The sequence below is a fragment of the Schistocerca americana genome, chromosome 11, assembly GCF_021461395.2.
Source record: "Schistocerca americana isolate TAMUIC-IGC-003095 chromosome 11, iqSchAmer2.1, whole genome shotgun sequence".
Taxonomy (NCBI): Eukaryota; Metazoa; Arthropoda; class Insecta; order Orthoptera; family Acrididae; genus Schistocerca; species Schistocerca americana.
The window spans coordinates 74,923,373-74,942,318 of NC_060129.1; the positions used below are offsets into that span (position 1 = coordinate 74,923,373).

An 18,946-nucleotide genomic window follows, 5' to 3' on the forward strand; every position below is an offset into this window, starting at 1 on the left:
GTTGGTTTCTGTGCACATTGATGTTCAGGGTCTGCTTTGTATTTGTTATTGTCATGTGAAAGAAGTTTATATTGTTATCTTTCTGGTGTTCTCTCTGTGTGAAATGGCTGTTCTTATGAAAGCTGTTGAATCTACATAACATCATTTCTATTTGCTCTTCAATTTGATTATATGTTACGAATGTGACATCTACATATCTGCTGATTTTGTTACTGTTAAGTCAGGTATATGTACAGTACTGAAGTTGCAACATAAGCAGTAGCAGCATGCACTAATAAGTACCCCATGTGCATACCAAAGGAACCAACTTTACTTCCCCACCAAAGGGGTGACTGAACAACCTAATGAGTAGCAGACAGTTCATATATTGCAGTTACGTCCTTAAGTGCACATTTTAATTTTAAACAAGTAGCCAATGAAATACAGTCAGTGAATTTTTAAAAAATACATTGTGTGATATATTTAAACAGCTGGAATCAGGGCAATTCTGATCAATGTAAACAAGACTTTTGAAACACTTGATTTATTCACAATATTTCAGATTTCGAGCTCTAACACCTAGACACAGGATTCGTTGACACCAAATATAAAATGAAAGATGAGATCTTATGATATCGAGATGCTGGAACCTGTTCAATATTATAACAAGAACAAATGAAATAGGCCAAATGACTTACAGTCTTTGGATAAACTATATATGTGAATCTAAAAAAAACTTAAGTCGTGCACAAAAGGATGCCATCTACTGATATCTCAGAACCACTGAACGAAACACTGATATGTTTCAGTTTGAACATTAAAACATTAACTTCCAAAATTCTTTACTCAACACTCATGTACGAGTACCATTTTGCTGCCTAAACAACATTAGCAGATTGGCATCCACTGACAAGAGACCCCAAAACACTTCACATGCTCTCTGCTCAGCAAGTCACCTGAGCAAACTGCCCTAGTCAGAAGTCCACTGTGGTCAACCACATTTGGTTGCAAAAAGTCATTTATGCTTAGCATTTAAATTATAGACTATTGAAAATTATTAATTACAAATATTGAAACATCCTTTCATTTCATGCATAATTGTTATAAAACTCTCTTATTTTTTTATATCATTACATCACTGGAATACACACAGTAGACAAAACTCTTACTTTAATAATGAATTAAAAACAGTTTCAACCGCAATAAAACATTTGTTTACAATGTTTATCAGTTTCGGTTACAATGTGACCATCTTCAAAAGATTTATACCACGATGCTAGGTAGTGGCAGTGAATGGAGCTGTTGTTATTACTCCATGAATGTCAAAAACTCGCTTTGTGGAGTCATAATACCTGTCCCATTCAGCACTGCGCCACCGCCTACCGTCGTCATATAAATGGTCTGAAGATGGTCACAATCTGACTGAAACCGGTAACACTTTTAAATAAATGTTTTATTGTGGTTGAGACAGTTTTTTATCCATTCTTGAAGTACTGTTAGCCAGTCTGATGTTTCTCCATGAGAATTGTTCTCAAAAATTTCTAGAAGTCTTTACTAAGTTTACTCCTACCATTTCCAAACTGTGTTATTCAAATATTTCCAGTTTCTTGGTGGATGACTTGTCTCGGCACTTGAATTTCGAAATCAGTTTCCTCTTCTCTTCTCTTCTCTTCTCGGAAAATTCTCAGTAAAATTCACGCACATTACACAGGGTCAATGGACAGCAGTGCCACAACTATGATAGCTTTGCTATTTTGTTACACTTACAGAGTCACTTTCTAAAAACAGCTATTGAATTAAATTAAAACTTAGTTTCTGTAGGGAGTTATTCAACTCTTAGAAAATGGCTTTCCATGACTGCTACACGAATTACAGCTCTGTGGTGCTGACAATGGGGAGATCGAGTCACTAATTAAATTGCCGAAGACTAAGGATTCCCGTGGATTATAATGGGATGTGTAGCAGAATTTGTAAATGCTGTGGCACATATGTTAGCCCAGTAATTAGCCACATTTGTAATTTTTGCTTTGCGAATGGCCAGTTGTGTGAACTGCTCTATGAGAAAAGGATAATGTAGGGAATTTTAGACCCATTCCTATGCTATCTGTGTTCTCTGAAGTTTTTAAAAAGGACGTGACAAACAGCACTCGCTTTTCAGTGAGCTTTAAGAGCACGGAGGGAACTCACAGGCTGTGAGTTTGTGAATGGGTGTAGAGGCTACTATGACCATCACAAGGAGGATCAGAAATGGGGGGCTGGGTAAACATCATTGAAAATTCCAATATTATCAGGGTTGACAGATTATGGAAATCGGTTAATATCAGGGAATTTCAAACACATGAGGGAAATATGAAAAAAAACACTGGAAATATTTGGATTTTGTCTCAGAAAATGAAATGGTTTGTTTACTGAGGTGTTATGCATCATCGCGGCTGGGTGCAGCCGAGTAGTGTGCGCCGCTTCCTTACTTCCCCATTCCCACTGCTTCTTCCCTTCCTACCACTCCCTTCAGCTTGCAGTCAGTGCTGCCACCACTTCTTGCCCCTAGCCTAGCAGCTGCCAAAGAGAGCCAAGGAGGCAAGAGTAGTAGTTTATTTGGATCTGATTCTCAGAAACTGCAGATGCAGTGGCCGGAGACAGAGGTTATGTGTGGCTGAGTTGTGTCTGAGTGGAGAGAGAGAGAGAGAGAGAGAGAGAGAGAGAGAGAGAGTGAGTGAGTGAGTGAGTGAGTGAGTGAGTGAGTGTGTGCGTGCGCACGCGCGCTCTCATTTTGTGACAAATACTTAGGATGAACATTTAGTTGTGAGAGTGTGACTGTTTTTTCTACATGTCTGTCTGAGCCTCAGCAATCATCTTTATGGTGAGTTACCGTAGTACCTATCCTCATTATTATTGATTCTCAGAGTATTTGAGCAAGTTACCTGTTGCATGGATTGATCACCATGGTCTCATTTCTTCAACTAGCTGTCTGTTGTTCGTGCTGGCTGTGCGCAGGATTTCCGAGGTGGGCCAAAAGTGCAGGCTGCTCCTGTGGGTATCTGTAACGGATCGGGCCTGCCGACCTAAAGCCATTTGGTTCCCACTGAGGTGCAGGCCCTGCCTGTCGGATCTAGTCTCACCGACCTGCCCGCAGGCTGGGTCTGTTTGTGTGTGACGTAATGCAGCAGATTTTCACGGTTTATCCGTGGGCCCAGGACTGTGGTGTTCCCCGGCAGGCCAGAGGCCGTGGGCGATGGACTTCAGGAATTACAACTGTCTCGTCATAAGTATGTTGTACAGAGTGGCATTTTATAGACATTTTATTTGTTATAGTTCATTTTGGCACTTAAAAGTACTGTATATGTTAGAAAGTGTGGAAAATAAGAAGAAAAAGATTATGCCAGTTGCTGGCGGTTTGTGCTTATATATTTCTCGAAAGAAAAATCCCTGAATACCTGTAAAATAATAGATATAGCACAGTGGGTAATAACCGACAATAAAGAACATTGTAGAATCGATATTTCATTGGGGGTCCCCTGCAGTGTTGCTTTACACAATTCTTTCCCACCTTATACACTGCTTTCAAAAGGCCAGCTTTCTCCTGAGGTTATTTCTGAAATCAGTGAAGGTATTTTAAATCTGTCTTGCAACTCCAAGGAAATATGCATTTTTATCACAATATGTGTTTTGTTTTATTGAAGTAAAATAATATCAGTGGGCCGAATGAAACACACATACTATTTGGCTTGGTTTCCCCATCTAAAAACAGTTCATTACAAAAGAGTTTGATGTTAGTACTTAAGATTTTTGCTCACATCAGGAAACCCCATCTGATTGCTAGATTTTTAAAATATTTCCTCATTTGCTCTATTGTACCATAGCTGCAAAGACAGATTGTCAACTTACGTCTTAACGTACCTTTGAGATCTCAAAATTTGTCATGGAAAAGTGCTAAAACTTGTCCGGAAATCAGGGAAATATCTTGGAAATTTGTGGCAACCCTGATTATTATCTTTTAGTATTTGGGGCTGATGTATTGCACTTTTAGTTACAGTTATGGAGAATGTTCTAGAAGTGTTGAAATGTAGAAGCTTATCTCTATCTTTCTTTTTTTGTGTTGTGGTATTTTCTGAGAAATTGTTCATCTTCCTAAACACAAAGAGGCACAGGCAAACCTACATTTATACTGCATCTAGTTGATACAGGGTCTGTGTTAAACAAGAAACTATAATCAAGTGAGGAAGCTGGTTTATTTGAAAAACTATATGGTGTGTCCTCAGATGGAAAACCAGTCCTAAGCAAAGAAGGGAAAGCTGAAAGGTGGAGGAGTATGTATAAGGTCTCTACAAGAGAGGTGAACTTGAAGGCAATATTACAGAAATAGAAAATGACGTAGATCAGATGAGATGGGAGATACCATACTATGAGAAGAATTCGACAGAGCACTGAAAGACCTAATTCGAAACAAAGTCCTGGGAGTAGATGAGATCCAACTACTGGTAGCCTTGGGGGAGCCACACCTGACAAAACTGTATCTGGAGTGCAAGATGTATGCAACAGGCGAAATAACCTCAGACTCCAAGTAGAATGTAATAATTGCAGTTCCAAAGAATGTAGCTACTGACAGGAGCGAAAATTATCAAAATATCATTTAATAAGTAATAGTTGTAAAATACTAACAGGAATTATTTGCAGTAGAATGGGGAAACTGGTAGAAACCAACGTTGGGGAGGATCAGTTTGGATTTCGGAGAAATGTAGGCAAACACGAGGCAATACTGACCCTATAACTTATCTTAGAAGATAGGTTAAGGAAAGTCAGACATACATTTATAGTATTTGTAGACTTAGACAGTGTTGACTGGAATATTCCCTTTGAAATTCTGAAGGTAGTGGTGATAAAATACAGGGAGCAAAGGGCTATTTACAACTTATACAGAAAAACAGAGAGCAATTATAAAAGTCAAGAGGCATCAAAGGGAAGGAGTAGTTGGGAAGGGAATGGGACAATGTTGTAGCCTACCCTTGATGTTATTTAGTCCGTACATTGAACAAGCAGTAAAGAAAACCATAGAAAAATTGGGAGTAGGAATTAAAGTCCAAGGAGAAGAAGTAAAGACCTTGAACTTTGTCAATGAGATTGCAATTCTGTCAGAAACAGGAAAGTACTTGGAAGAGGAGCTTACGAAATGAGTGGAATATACAATGAACAGCAACAAAAGCAAAACAAGGATAGTGGAATATGATCAAATTAAATCAGGCAATTGTGAGGAAATTAAATGTAGTCAAATTAAATCAGGTGATGGTGAGAAAATTAGATTAGGAAACAGGACACTGAAAGTAGTAGATAAGTTTTGCTATTTGGGCAGAAAAATGACTGAAGACTGTCATAGTAGAAGGGATATAAAATGTTGGCTGGCAATGGCAAGAAAAGCTTTTCTGAAGAAGATTATGAAAAGGAAAGTTGCTACTCACCACATAGTGGAGATGCTGAGTCACAAATAGGCACAAAAAGAGACTGTCACAAGTAAATAAAGCATATCTAATATATGGTGAGTAGCAACTTTGCTTTTCATAATATTGTTACATCCCATCCTGTATTTTCCATTGTCGAATTTTCTGAAAAAGAGAAATTTGTTGACATCGGATACAGATTTAAGAGTTAGGAAATCTTTTCTGAAAATATTTGCCTCGCGTGTAGCCATGTAGGGCAGTGAAAAATGAACTGTTAACAGTTTAGACAAGAATAGAAGTTTTTGAAATGTGGTGCTACACATGAATGCTTAAGATTAGATGTGTAAATGATGTAACTAATGATGAGGTACTGGACAGAGTTGGGGAGAAAAGAAGTTTGTGGTACAACTTGACTGAAAGGCACAATTTGACTGAAAGAAGGGATCAGTTGAGGGGACTTATTCTGAGACATCAAGGGATCACTAAAGTGTGGTGGGTAACAATCGTAGAGGGAGACCAAGAGAGGAATACAGTAAGCAGGTTCAGAAAGATGTAGGCTGCAGTAGTTAGTATGAGATGAAGAGGCTTGCACAGGATAAAGTAGCATGGAGATGTCCATCAGACCAATGTCGAGATTGATGACCCCGACAGCAACATGTTGCTTCTGTAAATTTAAATTTGCCCAAAAATTTATGTATTCTTCTCCCAGAGAGTAAGCTAAAAATATTGTTTATAGTCAAGTTTCATGTTACAGTGCATTGAGCATGTAAAATATGTTGCTTTATAATTGGTAGACAGTACTGGCACTTTTCAAAATTTGTTTAATAGAGGACTTGCATAAATAAATAACTGTGCAGTGTTCCATCATCTTTCGGGCGTGCACTCGGGACAGTGACAATTCTTCTTGCGATATTTCGGCTAGAAACCTCCCAGCCATCTTCAAGGCGAGTCGGAGACTCAGTTCATAGCGTTTTCGCGTTCCTATTTACACGGAGAGTCACGTGATGCAAAGCTGCTGAGGATTGAAAGCGCATGCGTCAAAGATATCAAAGTCGCCACTACTGCGCTAGTTATAGATAAGATGTATATAGCAAAGATACACATACAAGCACAGAGTGCAAACAAAATAGTGCTGCTGCGAATCCACAGTGCTTGTAAATAAATAATTAATCTTTAAAAGTGCTAACATCTGTCGGAAGTGAAGAAGCAGAAATTCTTTCCGAACGAAGGTGTGAAATAAGCGGTTTCCAAGCATGCGCTTTCAATCCTCAGCAGCTTTGTATCACGTAACTCTCCGTATAAATAGGCACACGCAAACACTATGAACTCAGTCTCCTACTCGCCTTGAAGATGGCTGGGAGGTTTCTAGCCGAAATATCGCAAGAAGAATTGTCGCTGTCCCGAGTGCATGCCCGAAAGATGATGGAACATTATGTCCGCCGGGAAAACTTCAAGAATCACATAACTGTGCAGTGGTGAGTAATCAGCTGGCTTGTTATGAGAATGATATGCCTTGCCTTATGTATGCCAGTGCCTTTATCAGAGCAACTAAAATATTCAGTCCTGTAAGTTCAGGTTTTTTAGTGTTAAATGAGATGGAAGAAACCTATGCAATATAAGAAGAATATTTCAACAGTTAAATGCTGCCAATCAGACTACTGGGTGTCGTACTTGTCATCAACATCTACACTCTGCATTCCACTGTGAGGTGCATGACAGAGGGCATGTCCCATTGTATCAGTTATTAGGGTTTCTTCCTGTTCCATTCACATAAGTAGCATGGGAAGAATGGCTGTTTGAATGCCTCTGTGCATGCAGTAATTATTCTAATCTTATCCTCACGATCCCTGTGTGAGCAATACATAGCGGGTTGTAGTATATCCCTAGAGTTATTTAAAGCTGGTTCTTGAAGCATTCTTAATAGATTTTCTTGGGATAGTTTATGTATATCCTCAAGAGTCTGCCATTTCAGTTCCTTATGCCTGTGTCTCTGTGACACACTCCCGTGGATTAAACAAATCTGTGACCATTTGTGCTGCCCTTCTCTGTACACATTCATTATCCCTCATTAGTCCTTTCTGGTATAGACCCCACACACTTGATCAATATTCTAGAACCAGTTGCACGAGTGATTTGCAAGCAATCTCCTTTGTAGACTGATTAACTTCCCTAGGATCCTGCCATCTGCTTTACCCGTGACTGAACCTTTGTGACCATTCCATTTCATATCCGTACAAAGTGTTGCACCCAGGTATTTGTATGAGCTGGCTGATTCACAACAGTGACTCACTGATGTTATAGTCGTAGGATTCTACATTCTTTTCATTTTGTGAAGTGCAAAATTTTACACTTCTCAACCTTTAAAGCAAGTTTCCAATCTTTACACCTCTTTGAAATCTCGTCAAGATCTCACTGAATATTTATGCAGCTTCTTTCAGACAGTACGCCAACATAGGTACCTGCAGCATCTGCAAAAAGTCTGATGTTACTATTAATATTGCCTACTCACCAAGCGGCAGCAGGGGAACGCACACACACAAGGCTTTGACTTTTGCAAGCTTTCAGAGCCGGTGGCATTACATTGTATTATCAATAATTGATTATTTCCATTGTTATATTAATATTGTCTAAAAGGTCATTAATGTACATCACATATAGCAAGGGTCCCTACAAACTTCCCTGGGGCATATCCGAAGTTACTTTACATCTGACGATGACTCTCCATCCGAGATCATACGCTATGTTCTCCCTACCAAAAAGTCCTCAATCCAGTCTCAAGTTTCACTTTATACACCATATGATCATACTTTTGACAATAACAACAGTCATTCTTATCCACTGTACCCACTGAACACTGTGTATGAGAATTTGTAACTTCATATCTAAATGCCTTTATAATATTGTGTAATGTTGATTTTTTTTTAAGAAAGGGGAAAAAAAGAACAACAAAACCGTTTGTAAGATGGCTGTACGAATAAAACCAATTTAAAGAAAAAAAAGAGGAAATAAAGAAAAGAGGACAGATAATTGAGTGACCTTTTTGTTCTGCTTTCAGATACCTGGCCAATGAGATGAAGTTGTACCACTTCCATCAGTCCAGACATTTGTCAAAGAAGTGCAGTTTGTAAGTATTCTGAAACATTGATTGTCGAGTATGCGCTGCAGTAATGTGAATATTGACTGAATTCTGTCATGTTGACACAGTCTGTGTTTCGTGAGGGGGAAAAAGCTTTCATTAGCAAAGATCACAGAAGTTAGTCTGTATTGTTGACAGTGGGTTTCAACAGTTGGAACTGTCGTTTTCTGGTCTTAAAAAATTTCTGTGATGAAACATGTGCCATTGTGAATTTGTAGCTTATGGATAAAACCCAGCACATAGGTTTTTCAAAAACACAACCATTTATAGTTAAAAAAGCAGCTTGTGCACACGAGCATGTTCACATACATAGCACTCACAGAGGCTCGTTAAGTCTTAAAATGTACAGTATACATTAAACTGTAGTTGCACCATATACTTCGGCTGAGGTGTGGATCCACAATGTGTGGAACATTTCTGCAAACAGAAACAGATGTGCATTTTGCTGTATATCATGTGCTTCAAGAATTAACAAGCCTCTGCGAGCACTACTTATGCAAACGTGCTCATATGTACGAGGTGCTTTTTAACTGTAAATGGTTTTATTTTTGGACAATATTATGTATAATATCCTGCATTTTAAGCAGTGTGGCATAAGGTACAAGCTCACAGTGGAACATGTTTCATAACAAACTTTTTTTGAAGACCAGAGGATGACAGAACTGTCAAAACCGGTTGTCCACAATAAAGACTAATTTATGGAATATTGGGTATTGAAAGTTTTGCTCAAGGAATAAATATTACTTCTGTTCCTTATAGCTATCGCAGAGAAGCTGTATGGATGCAGTTTCATATCATATCTGCTACAGTGAAAGACTGAAGTTGAAACAAGGCTGCTGGATAGACACAGGGTGTATATACCCCAGGCTAACTGGGAAATCTGGGGAGAACACAGGAATCTTTAAGATTTCTGATAATTTTTCATTGTTTTAGTTTCCAGTTAAATTTTTGTAATTTTGACGAGTAAGAACTGATATTCGTAACAAAAATTTTACTTTGGCCCACTACAGCAGGATAATATTGCAGAAAGAAAACATAAATGAGAGAATAACGCTAAAATAAAATTTAGCTGCAAAGAAAGTGCGCTATTTACTACAAAACAAACTGCACACACAAGTGTCTGCCAACAGCAAAATGTGTTGAAGGCTTTAGGATGAAGACTGTGTTATATTTTGTAACAACAAACTGCTTTCAATTAGTATGATGTCACAACAGTTTACTTTTATAACAGGTCATGGGAAAATATTGAGGATGGTGGTTTGAGAAGCGTTATTTACGAAGTAAATTTCCTATTATGCAAGATGACGTACGTCGCATGTGAGAATCTGTGATTAATTTCTTAAATCACAGAGCGTTTGACTGTCACTCAAAACTTAACACTTTGAGGGACAGCTGTCTAGAAAAATTTTGAATCTAGAAGACCAGCCATTTATGCCATTATTTAAATATTTCCAGAATATTAGACCGAGTAACACCTTACAGTGGTTAGCACACTGGTCTCCCATTCGGCAGGACGACAGTTCAGGCCTGCGTCTGGCCATTCTGATTTAGGTTTTCCATAAAAAAAACCTCTCCGAACAGGCCTCGGAAGGCTCAATGGTACTGAACGGCCGCCGTGCCATCGTCAGCCCACAGGCGTCACTGGATGCGGATATGGAGGGGCACGTGGTCAGCACACCGCTCTCCTGGCCGTATATCAGTTTACGAGACGGAAGCCACTACTTCTCAATCAAGTATCTCCTCAGTTTTCCTCACAAGGGCTGAGTGCACCTCGCTTGCTCACAGGGCTTGGCAGACCAGATGGTCACCCATCTGAGTACTAGCCAATCCCGAAAGCACTTAACTTCGGTGACCTGACAGGAACCGGTGTTACTACTGCAGCAAGGCCATTGGCTAGGTTTCCCATGATTTCCCTAAATTGCTTCAGGCAGATGCTGGGATGGTTCCTTATAAAAGGGCATGGCCGACTTCCCCATCCTTCACCTATCAGATGGGACTGATGATCTCGCTGTTTGGTCCCTTCCCCATAATCAACCAACCAGCCAACCAACCAACCAATCTGCGTATTTGTGTTTGATATATCTTGAAAGGTAACACACTAAAAAAGGACAAGCTTAGTTTTTCATATCTGTTTTATTTCTGTCATAGATTAAGAATTATACAATAACAGTGGCAAAGAGTAAAATTATCCTTCAAAAGTAGTTAGAGGTGAAATCTTGAGCAATTTTCCATGTAATAGGCTTTTCTATGGAAAAGTTGGAGTGCTTGTCAAAGGATCCATCGTATCCTAAAAAAAAAAAAAAAAAATGACAAAAAGCTTCCGATGACTGGTATATTGTACGTGATAGCTTATCTTTTCATGTAGCTATACTGAATGTATATTAATTTAAACCATTAACTTTTCCTATTTGCATATTCGCTCTACTTAACAGTGATGTTGCTATTGGCCGACTACAACACAAGTCCTGTGCTCGGAATATCTGCTGTCATTGGCTGGGGAGTACTGTAACTTGAGCTATGATTGGTTGCAATGGCTCATCGCAATCTCGTTTTCGGTGCTTCGAAAGATACCGTGCTTTAATTGGTGGAATTTGTATTTATACTTTTGTAATTTGAAAATATGTGCTGTACGTGATGGCTGCGCATCAAATATTTTATATTTTATATACAGGTTATTTTTTGCTGAAGTATCGGGAAGTTCTACACTTGTATACAATACCTTTACAATTCAAAGGATTTGTCAGTAGTTCGGCAGCGCCAAGGAAAAAGTGTATTGTCACTTAACAAAGGGAAAGTTTATTTTTAACTGGGAAATTTGGGAAAAAATCCGTCCCCCCCCCCCCCCCCCCCTCCCATTCTTGCCAGCGTATATACCCTGAGACAACATTGGTCCAGTATTACTGATATGTTTGAGAGCGCCAACCATTATATAATTATTGCATGTGCTGTGCAAGATATATGAGACAGACAAACTATCAGTTTAATAACTCATGAAACTTCCTGGCAGATCAAAACTGTGCACTGGACCAGGGCTCAAACCAGAGATCTTTGCCATTCTCAGAGCTTTACCTCTGCCAGTATATCTCCTACCTTCCAAACTTCTCATTCAAAACCTGTGGGACTAACACTTCTGGAAGAAAGGGTGTTGCAGAGACATTGTTTAGCCTGTGGCTCAGGAAGTTTCCTAATGGCATACACTCCGCTACAGAGTGAAAATTTGTTCTGGTTAATAATTCATCGTATTGTCACAAATAATTTACAGAAGAATGAAAAAATTGCTAGAAACCGATCCCAGGGAAGGTAAGTGCAGGTTGTGGAGAAATGTAGCGGTATGTGAGGAAAAAATGACCCTGTGATTTATATTAGAAGATTAGTTAAAGAAAGGGAAACCTGGATTTATAGTATTTGCAGATTCGGGGAATGCTTTTGACAATGTTGACTGGAATGTACTCTTAGAAATTCTGTAGATAACAGGGATAAATTATAGTGACCAAACAGGTAACTGCAACTATTACAGAAATCAGACGGCAGTCACAAAGAGTTGAACGACGTGAGAGGGAGATAGTGGTTGGTAATGGAGTGAGGCAGGGTTGTAGCCTATCCTCGATGTGTTTCAATATGTACGTAGAGCATGCAGTAAGGGTAACCAAGGAGGAATTCTTAAATGAAATTAAAGTTCAGGAAGAAGAAATAAAAACTGAGGTTTGCCGAAGACACTGTAATTTCTTCAGAGTCGACAAATTAGTTGGAAGAGCAGTGTGGCGTGGGATGTGTAATGTCTTCAACAGAGGCTGTAAGATGAACACCATCGAAGGTAAAACAAGGTCAGTGGAAGGTAGATGAATCGTGATGTTGAGGAAGTTAGATTAGGAAATGAAATGTGTTTTTCTATCTGTGCAACAAAAAGCTGATGATGGTCAGTGAAGGAGAATATAAAATGCAGACTGTTAGTAGCAAGGAAAGTGTTTTGAGAAAAGAGAAATTTGTTAACATCAAACTAAAAGTATAAGTGTTTGGAAGTAATTTCTGAGGATATTTGTCTCGTGTGTAGACCGGTACTGAAATAAAACATGGTTGATAAACAATTCAGACAAGAAGAGAATAGAAACGTTTGAAATGTGGTGCTGTGGAATGATGCTGTAGATCAGGTGGGTAGATAGAATAACTAATCAGATTCGCCAAAAAAGAGTTTTGTGGCTCAGTTTCACTAAAAGAAGGGTATGGTTAATAATACTCATACTGAGCAATCACCAGTTTGGTAACGGGAAAGTAACTGGGGGGGGGGGTTAATAATTGGAGATAATGACCAAGGTTTGGCTACTGCTAGCAGGTTCTAATGGATGTAGGTTGCAGTATCATGCATAGATGAAGAGGCTTGCTCAGCATGGACTAGCATGGAGATTTGCATCAAACCAACCTTTAGACTGAAGGCTACATCATCAACAACAACACACTTAATATTGAGGAAATTTAGAAACCACACATTATAATAACGGCAGAGTCTTCTTTTTATTTTTGTTTCACCCGACTTTGCGATATGTTAAATTAATCACTTTTTAATGTTTTGTGCCTTTCTGTTAGCAGCTCAGTATTGTTTCATTCTTTTGACCTTGCTTTCCTATCTTCTTCAGAGATGTGGATGTTCGTTAGGATTTGATTTTGGAACCTACCCCACCCCCCCCCCCCCCCCTCTCCTTCCCTCCCTCCCCTCCCATTGTGTTCTTTTCCTCCTCTCTCTTTTTCTCCGATTTATTTTTGAACATAGCTCTTGTGATTTGGAGTTATCTGAAGTCCTTTTCCATTTCAGTAATCCATTTTTTTCCTGCAGAAGTAGTCATAATTTATTCAGTTGATCTATTTTGGTTCAGAATGAAGATGTATCCATAAAAATGAATTCTTTTTGTCCTAATTGTGTCTGAGAGTTTTTCGGTAGTTGGGTAAAGGGTTTCATTTTTGGTGCGGATTAATTTTTGTGAAATCTGGGGTCAAGAAACGTTTCTAATACCTTTGTTTCTTCTACTCCAGTCTTTCAACTAGGCCATGGTTGGTGATGGTGTTTCAGCTGCATACAGGGCTTCTGGTTTGACTACTACACTGTTACAATGCTTATTTTTGCATTCTGTGAGAGGGGCCTTTTGTTGTATGTGTTTTTTGCGAGATAGATGACAAGATCAACTTTACTTCTAATTTCCATTGCCTTTTTCTTGAGCCCATTCCAGCTGATGGATTCTGCAAGGTATTTGAGTTCTTTGATTATCTCTACTTTTTGTTGTCCCACTTTAAAATGTTGTGGTGGTTTTTTTGTGTTTGTTGTTACATTGGTCTTTTTGAGGGTTTTGAGACCTTGAGACCTGCTTTTTCTGTTCAAGGGTCTGTTCTTTGGCTATTTCCCAGGTCTCAGCTAGTAGGGTTATATCATCTGCAAAGGATAGATAGTTGGCTTTGATGCCTTTTGTTTTGTGCTCCTAGGCAGATTCCACTATCTCTGTGTTCCAGTCTCTCCAACAAGTTTTTCTTGGGAGCACTTAACTAGCAGTGGGGGATTCCATCTCCTTAGCTTATACCAGTTTTTATTTCAAAAGGGTTAGTGTTTTCCCATGAGTTTGGCTTTGGAATATGTGGTGATAAGGGTCTCTCTGATTGGATTTATATTTTTTGTTATCTAGGGCTAATTCTTTTAGTATATATAAGGGATTCCTGGTGTATTGAGTTTCATGATTTTAAAAACTCAATGACAGTCATAACATATCATTTTGCTCTTCATTTTTGGTATGTCATGAAGTTTTTGAGGTTTAGTGTTTGTTTTGGGCAGGCTCTTCCTTTCCTGAAGCCAATTTCATATACTTCAAGTTAATTGTCTAACAGGGATTTTGCTCTGTTTAGTAAGACTGTGGAGAGTATTTTGTATGTTATATCTAGGGGGAGATTCCTCCATAGTTGTGATCTGCTTGGGACACTTTCTTATGGAGTGGGTGGACGAGGGCCGTCTTCCATTCATCAGGGGTTTTTCATGTATTCATATTTCTTCAAAAAAGTTGTGGTGAGCGTCTGTGACATTTTTTCCTCAAAGTTCAGCTCGATTTGGTCTCTCTGAGACCTTGTGGTTTTTGAGATTTGAAATGACTGTAATTCCTCAGTGATGGATGGTTCAGAGTTAGGGCTGGTTGTCGAGCTCTTCGAGACCACTTTTCTGTGTTCTTCGTAGTTGAGATGGTTTTGGAAATATTGGAAATTGTTTGCACGTATTTCCATTTCTGTCTTCATTTTCCAAGTTCAGTGGGCTGTATTTGGTTATTTTTCGTTTAAAATTTGTATAAAAGTTCCTCATGTTGTTTTTTTTATTAAGATCATTGACTAATTTGTTTTCCACTTGCAGATAAATGACCAAGTGGATGAAGCAGCCACACTCTCACCGGTCCAGATATTCCTCAAAGAAGAGGAAGGTGTAAGTATTCATGAAATACTGACTGTCAGTTACACACTGAAGTAATAAGATAACTCTTAATTGTATTTCATTTACCAGTAGTAGAAAATGCATATACATAAAATTTCTTATATACTATAGTTGAAAGTCAAACTGGAGAATATGCATTATAATAAGCCACAATTGTACTGTGTATACACACACAGATTAGGTGGATATTTCTAAGGGACTCTTTGCAAATGATACAGCTGTGTACAGTGATTTCACATAACTAGAAAATTATTGTTAAATGCTGGAGGACTTGATGATGATGTGCATGTGGTTCAGGGACAGGCAAGTCAAGTACTGTAGATGTGTAAACAGATGAAAAGACTGTCGTTGCTCAGTTACTGGAAAAGGACACAACCAGCAATAGCAGCAGTTTCAGGAGAAATCAGATGGCAGAAAATTCGTACTGGACTGGAACTCAAACCCGGATCTCTGGGACTCAAACCCAGATCTCCCAGTTTATGTGTTAGGTCGCCATAACCACTTTGGCTATCCGTACAGGAGTCATGACAAGAAACACTTCCATATGTCGTCATCTGTGCGTCACAACCTGCACTCTTGCACTTAATTTATAGGGATTGGAAAAATTTACGTTTCCGCTTCAAAATGCAAAATTACGTTTTAGATGCTATTTTGTAGTAAATTGTATCCAGATGAACTATTTTATCAGAGATAATTTGAAATAGCTTGATTCCTGCATAAAAATATTGAAAATGTAACCAGTTTTTGGTTAATGGTATTGTGCATCTTCTGGTGAAGGCCAATTTGTAAAGGTAATGTGTATAAGAACCTTTCTGCAAAATGAAAGTGTACAAATGCAATGACATATCAGTGCACTAAATGATCTGATGCCAGGCCAGTTGTGGGTGGTTGAATGGTCTATTTAAGATACGTACTGTGTAATACAATGTAGTACTCAGCTGTGGGACTAAGTATTTTATAACAAAGAAATGTGTACATTTGTTTGTTAAAAAAGCCCAAAATATGGTTTAATGTGGACATTTCTAAAGTGTCAAATTAGGTGGAGTATGTTTTGAGCAGTGGTTGTATCGAATACTGCTAGATATTAGGCCTGCACTGAGTCGTTAACAATAGTCCGCCAACATCAGCGAGCAGTTGAGCTGTAGCTTTCCCCCAAATATTTTGTGTCACGTGTTGCTTATCGTTTTCCGATTTTGAAATAAGTGAAGCTACTAATCCTGATCCGTTACGGATTTCGATTACGAACCTTACAACGTTAGAAGAGATGGGTGATCCCTTTGACAATACTGTTGGCTGTTGCCATGTGAAAGGGAGGCGGGGTATGTTTCTGCACACCACTCTTCTTCCCTCTGGCAGTCAAAATTCTAGTTTGTTTATGCTTGTTGTCATCTGCCACTGAAGCCTGTAGTGTCTGCACTATGTGCCAAAATTCTTCTCGTAATGTTAACATAGCGTTATGATATGTTCAGTTCTGCTTCTATGCTAACTGCCTTGTCTGTTCTGTTTGTAGCATTGTAAAGCATGGGTTGCACACGTACGAATGCCCACAAAAGATAGAAATTAATAGTTTGTAGATTTTGTTATCATCGAATTGTGTAGAAAAGAGTGATAATGTCCAGAAACACCTTAAATTAGAGACGCATTCAGCTCACTGTCAGGAAAAAGCTGTGGCTTTTCAACAGAACAATCATTTTTAAATTCTTAAATATAGCCAAATGAAGAAAACAAAGGCTAGTTTGGAAGAAAAAGGTTTTGGAAGTTTTTGCAAAAGCAAACATTACTGTCACAAAGTTCCCAATCAGCACCTTTCAGAAATAAGGCTTTGTGTATTTTCACTCACGTGACAACATTTGAGGTAGGTGCATCTAGTCATTAAAAGAAATATGAAATCAACAAAAATAGATGCAAATTATGCCAAAAAAGAGAGAGAGAGAGAGAGAGAGAGAGAGAGAGAGAGAGAGAGAGAAATTTCAGTACGTGGGGTACATATAGAAGTTTGGGCCTGGCCAAGAGTTGTGCACAGATAGCCAAAACAGTTAAGGTGACCGCTTGTGTAAAGCAAGAAACCTAGGTTCGAGTTCCAGTATGGCACAAATTTTAGTTGTTTTCATTCCATTATACAGCTGATGGTTGTCCGTATTTGAAACTCCTAATACGTTTTGTGTATTCCATGTGGGCTGTGGTCAGCACAGTGCTTGTTCTTTTGGGCATGCATGTATGTCCAAAGGAACATTGCATCATACTTTTAACAACACAGGCACTGAAATATCATAAAATGTCTGTGTTTATACAGTGTCTGCATCGTCACAATATAATGCTCTTCAGACACGCATGCCTAAAAGCTGTGGATGAACATTATGAAATAAATCTACTTATTTCATATCTGCATCGATGTCAGCATTTTGTTACACACGAACGTTTGTGCCGGACCGAGACTCGAACTCAAATTTTCCACTCGTTACGAGCGTTCACCTTAACTGCTTCAGCAATCTGAATGTTCCCCTGTGACTGATCCACACTTCTATACATTGTGTAGTCACATCCCGTATGCCCACACAATTTGCGATCTTCGTGCAGGGAGAGAAGAGTGTTATATTGTCATTTTAGCCTCTCGTTGGTGCATATTTGTAATATGTGAATTTTTTCACAACATTATATTATTGTATATAAATTAGTTGTCAGTTGACAGCTCCCACCAGCAATACACGAATGGGACCTGTGCTGGTTTTGCAGGCTCCAACCCTGTTGGCAGTTCCACTGTGCAAATCATTGTTCTTGCTGGTACTCAAGTAGCAAATGTATTTTAATGCGAAAATGTGTCTAAATGAAGAAAAAATGTAACCCTGGTCCTAAAGACAATTAACAGCACTACGGAGGTCTAGATCGTAGTCAACTTAGAGAATTTTTATGTACTTTTTGTAGGAAGTACAGACATCAAACTTAAAACTTGTTATGAGTTAAATGTTGACTAAATTTCAAAACGATGTCTTCCTCGAGCATTATGCACGAGTCTCTATAGACCATACGCTGAAGCTGTGGCGCGATCCCAACCGAGGGATGTTTGGTGAAGACTAGGGACCGTATTATATGCATTTGCATGCTGCATATGCATTTGCATATTTTGCTCCTTTTCACCAGTTATTGCATATTTTAATAAAAACTGGTGACGGTACATATTTCACTCTGTTTATAATATTTTAAAAATTAAGATGGGTAGTCTCTAGCTCTATCTAGTTTCTATGTCTCACACATTCACCGCACCTAAAACTGCATGTAATAGCTAATCGAAAGCCCACTGCATGGCGAAATCATTACAGAATAGGAACAGGAAGAGGCGTACAGAGTCAGTGCTCCTGCGCCTGTGCCCCCCCGGTTAATCCCCCCCACTCTCCTGCCGTATGCGTTCACAACAAATAAATTAAATTACGCGAGCTTTTCAGTTTAGCTTTCTGCTTACTTGTACACAGTTGAACGTGTTAATGATGTGCAGTGTATAACGTGTCGTGTGCCATACCACCCGAAAAAAGAATGGTCGTTTCGTGGATAGCTGACCGTCCCGGAACATTTACATATGACGGAATTATTTTATGTTGTCAAGTCTGTGAAAAATATGTTTTGTGCAAAAAAAGAAGTTTCAAGTAGATCAGCATGCCGAGACAAATCTTCCTATCACAGGAATGCAGAAGAAAGGTGATGACAAAAATTTCTGATAACAGCAAGTTGCAGTAGCAGGGACTTGTCCAGAGGTAACCAAAAAAGTCTGTTTAACATGGATCTGTGCAGAGCATTCATTGCAAGCAATATTCCTCCTCACAAACTTATAAACTCTATCCTCTAAGGCTTCCTGCAGAAATATTGCTTAAATCAAAATATACCAGATGAATCGACATTGTGTAAAAATTACATACCGACAATGTGCGTAAATGTTCTGGAAGAAATACGCAA

At 38.8% G+C, this 18,946-nt stretch overlaps 1 long non-coding RNA gene across 1 annotated transcript in view; it reads left to right on the forward strand.

The window, feature by feature from the left end:
* LOC124553201 overlaps positions 1-15,038 on the forward strand; it is a 39,409-nt gene extending 24,371 nt beyond the window's left edge. The window contains exons 3-4 of the long non-coding RNA XR_006968016.1: positions 8,467-8,535; positions 14,924-15,038. This is a non-coding gene — a long non-coding RNA (uncharacterized LOC124553201). The remainder of the gene's footprint in view (positions 1-8,466; positions 8,536-14,923) is intronic.
* The last annotated feature ends 3,908 nt before the right edge of the window (positions 15,039-18,946 follow it).